The sequence below is a fragment of the Opisthocomus hoazin genome, chromosome 21 (genome assembly GCF_030867145.1).
Source record: "Opisthocomus hoazin isolate bOpiHoa1 chromosome 21, bOpiHoa1.hap1, whole genome shotgun sequence".
NCBI classification, from domain to species: domain Eukaryota; kingdom Metazoa; phylum Chordata; class Aves; order Opisthocomiformes; family Opisthocomidae; genus Opisthocomus; species Opisthocomus hoazin.
Window position 1 is genome coordinate 7,975,863 of NC_134434.1, and position 4,277 is coordinate 7,980,139.

Consider the following 4,277-nt stretch of genomic DNA (forward strand, 5'->3'; position numbering starts at 1 on the left):
GGACCTTAGAAATGCCTCTAAATATCTGCAGGGTGGGGGTCAGGAGGACGGGGCCAGACTCTTTCCAGTGGTGCCCAGCAACAGGACAAGGGGCAATGGGCACAAATTGAAGCTGAGGAAGCTCCAGCTGAAGATGAGGAAGAACTTCTTCCCTCTGAAGGTGACGGAGCCCTGGCCCAGGCTGCCCAGGGAGGCTGTGGAGTCTCCTTCTCTGGAGATGTTCCAGCCCCACCTGGCCACGGTGCTGTGCAGCCTGCTCTGGGTGACCCTGCTTGGGCAGGGGGTTGGGCTGGGTGACCCTGGAGGTCCTTTCTAACCCCGACCATGCTGGGATTCTGGGATCCTGGCCCATGAGAGCTCTGAGGTGCAGATGCTGGCCTGTGGGAACCCCGGGGTGCAGATGTTTGCTCATCGGAGCCCCATGGTACAGATGTTGTCCTGTGGGAGCCCCGTTGTGTTTCCCAACCGGCTGTCTGGCAGCGCGGGCTGGAGGTGAGCTGCCCCCCAGCACGGCCGCCACAGCCCCCATCCTCCTGGCACCGTGGAGCCGTGGGGGGACCCTCTGTCACCCCAGGGAGCTGCCAAGGAGCTCGGCCATGCCTGGTGCCGGTGGTTGTCCTGGAGGACGCAGCGCCGAGGCTGCTGGAGGTGCTGGCAGCCCACGCCTGCCCCTGCCGCTGTGCGCTGGTGCTTGGCAGGGGGTCTCGGGGCCCCTCCAGCCCTGGGTGCTGCTGCCTGGGGCAGGGGGGCTGGGGCGGCCGGGCCCTGCTCGGCTCCTTTCCCCTGGCTGAGCTGCCCATCTGGGCGCTCCGGACCAGCGCCAAGGACGGGGAGGGCTGCGCAGCCGCGTTCGGCCGGGAAGGGCTGGGCACCGCGCGGGTTTTTGCTGTTGTTGCTTCGCTAGCGCCGGTTTCCTGAGCGCCGCTTCCGTCCTCCGCAGCCTCCGCTTCGGCCTCCCAGAGCCCTTTGCCGGCGTCTCCCGCTCCCTCCTGGCACGGCCCCGGCTGGGAGCTGTGCCGGTTAAATTGATTAATCACGCAAAATCTGGCGTAGGAGGAGGAGAGGGGGTCAGCGCCCTCGCCGCCCGCGCCCAGCGCGGTGGGTGGGGTGGCAGCGCCCCGTGCCCCGTGCGGCATCGCCCAGCCCGGCTCCGCAGCCTCCCCGGGCTCGCTCCCTCCCCGCCATCGCCGAGGCTCATTTCTAGGCCAGCGCCCAGTTCAGGCGTGAAATCGTCAGCGGCGTTGTGTAACGGGCGACGCAGATCTTCGCTGGGTGGCTGCCCGCGCCCTGCTGCCAGGCCGGACGCCCACCCACCGCACCCCGGGGGTCCTCTGGGACCGGGGCCGGCACCTGCGTGGCGCAAACCCTGTCCCTGCGGCCAGCGGCGCGGCCGTCGTGGGCTCAGCCGGTGATCCCCGATTGAGGACCCCCCACTCCCCCCACCCCGGGATTAGGTGGGGCGAGCAGAGCCCGGTGCCCGCCGGCTGGGCCAGGAAGGGGGTCGGGAGCGCGGGGTGCTTTTGGCAGCTGCCACGCAGCGATGGCGGCTCAATCTGGTGTCTGCGCCGCGGGGATTAGCCGCGGCCCCAGACAAAGCAGCCGGGAAGCCGGAGCGAGTTGGCAGGATGCGCGCGGGGTAATCTGCCCTGCTAATTGGGGCGAGCGTGCCGCTCGGCTGCGCCCCGCTGTGCCGCTCGCCGGGAGAGGGGAGGGCGGCTGGGGTGCGGCGCAGCCTGGGATCCCCCGAGCTCCCCCAAACGCCTTCCCGGGCCCCAGCGCGGCCGAGCAAACCCAGCTGCCCGGGGAGGGGGTGGTTTGGGGGGACCCTGCTCAGCCCCGCGCACCGCCGTGTCGAACGGGGCTGTCACCGCGGCAAGGGCATGGTGCTGCCGGGCCGGGGTCCCGGCTAACCTGGGGGTCCCAGGGAGGGCAGAGCCGCGCAGCCGGGGTGGGCAGGCGGTCGCACCGTCCTGTCGCTGGCCTCGTCTCATTCCCTGTCCTTATCCCAGCCCCAGCCCACCCCATCCGTGTCCTCGTCCCCATCCCATCAGCATCCCCATCCCATTCTGCCCCAGGGACGGGCTGTGCTGGGCTGCGGCGTGCCGGCAGGGCAGGGACACTGGGCACTGGGGCTGCCTCCGCCGGGAGCTGCCCGGCCACCCCAGCCGGGTGACTTCGTTCCCTCCCGCTCGCCGAAGCCCCTCGCCCTCCTCCCGCCCCACGTTGGGACCCGCTGCGTGTGCATCCGGGCTCGCCGTGACGCAGCCGCACCAGGAGCGGACACAGCTGCTCCGGCGGGTGCAGAAGCCACCGCAGCTCCGCGATGGCCCAAATCCCCCCCCCCCCCCCCCCCAAAGGTGCTGCACCCCGGCTGGGAGGGGGTCACCAAAACTGAAACGGGTGCTGGAGGGTGAGCCGTGCCCCTCGCGGGGGGACCTGAGCGGCTCCGGAGCAGCGAAACGCAGGGGCCGGGGAGCGGCGAGCTGGCTCGGGCTGGTGGCACCGCATTTGTTCCCCTGCAGCCTGTGACTTCTCCAGCGCCGAGTCTATTTGCGGCGCCGCGCCGCGTGCCGCGTGGGGTTCTCTGCAAGCTGGAAGCCTTGTTAAAAAATTCATCGTGTATGCAAAATTGGGCTTCGAATATTAAAAAGCGAGCGTGGGGCTGCGCGAGCCCCGTGCTGAGAGCCCAGCCCTGCGCGGGGTGGGCCGACGTCCCGCAGTGGTGGCTCCCAGGGGTGGGATGGGGTGGGACGGTCCCGCCGTGACCCCGAAGGGAGGGCCTGCTCCGGGGGGCTGGAGGATGCTCCCCACCGGGGGGTTGGCACCGCTCAGTGTTCAGAGCACCCCGTGGCTGAAGGGCGCGGTCCCACGCGCTGAGGCTGCAGAGTCGAGCGCGAGAGGCCGAGCGGTGCGGCCCTGCAGCGGGGCAGCCCCCCAGCCCAACAGGGACCACACACCTTGAGGCAGCCCCCCAACCTGAGAGGGACCCCACGCTGTGGGGCAGCCCCCCAACCTGATAGGGACCCCACACTGCGGGGCAGCCCCCCAGCCCAACTGGGACCACACACCTTGAGGCAGCCCCTCAACCTGAAAGGGACCCCACGCCGCGGGGCACCCCCCAACCCGACTGGGACCACACACCTTGAGGCAGCCCCCCAGCCCGCCGGGGACCCCATGCCATGGGGCAGCCCCCCAACCTGATGGTGACTGCACACCATGGGGCAGCCCCCCAACCTGAGAGGGACCCAACCCCGCAGGCCAGCCTCCCAGCCCGGTGGGGACCCCACGCCACGGGGCAGCCCCCCAACCCGATTGTGACCACACACCTTGAGGCAGCCCCCCAACCTGAGAGGGACCCCACGCCGTAGGGCAGCCTGGCTGCCGGCGCCGGGCGCTGCTGGGGGGCTGTGTCCCCCCCATCCCAGGCTGGGTCTGGGGGCTGCAGGGTGCGGCCGCGCTGGTCCACGGGGCCGTGGGGGCAAAGACGTGGGGTGCAGGGGGATCTCAGCCAGGGTGCGGGGTTGGGGGGATGCGTGTGTGGGGCTGGCTGGGGGGGGCTCTGGGGGTGGGCACAGCCACCCCTCCTGTCCCCGGTGCCCGATCCCGGTACGCTGCTGGTGCCGGGGGTGGGGGGGGCTCAGCACCGAACAGCTCGGCGGGGCCGGGGAGCAGCTGCGCCCCGGGGGGTCCGGGAGGGGTCCCGGAGGGGTCGGAGGGGTCTGGAGGGTCTCAGAGGGGTGTCGGAGGGGTACGAGGGGCGCCGGGGGATACCAGGGGGTCTCGGGGGGTGCCGGGAGGGGTCCGAGGGGTCCCGGGGGAGGTGCCGGGGGAGTCCAGGAGGGGTCCCAGGGGGGTGCCGGGTGGGGTGCCAGAGGGGTACGAGTGGTGCCGGGGCGTCCTGGGGGTTGCTGAGGGGGTCCTGGCGGGGTCCGGGGCGGTGTCGGGGGGTCCCGGGGAGTCCCGGAGGGGGTGCCGGGAGGGGTACGAAGGGTGCCGGGGGGCTCCGAGGGGTCCCGGGGGTTGTCGGGGGGGTTCCGGCGGGGTCCGGGGCGGTGTCGGGGGGTCCGGTCCCCCCCTGGCCGGGCCGCGCGGGGGCGGCGGCGGCTCCTGGTGCGGTCCCAGTGCGGTGCCGGTGCGGTGCCGGGGCTACGGCTCCGCCACCTGCCGCCCCCCCCCCCCCCATCCCGGCTCCGCTCGGCGGCGGCGCGGCCCCTCCCCGGGGCGCGGGGCCGGGGCCGGGGCCGCCATGGAGGAGGAGCCGCCGCCGAGCCCAGCGC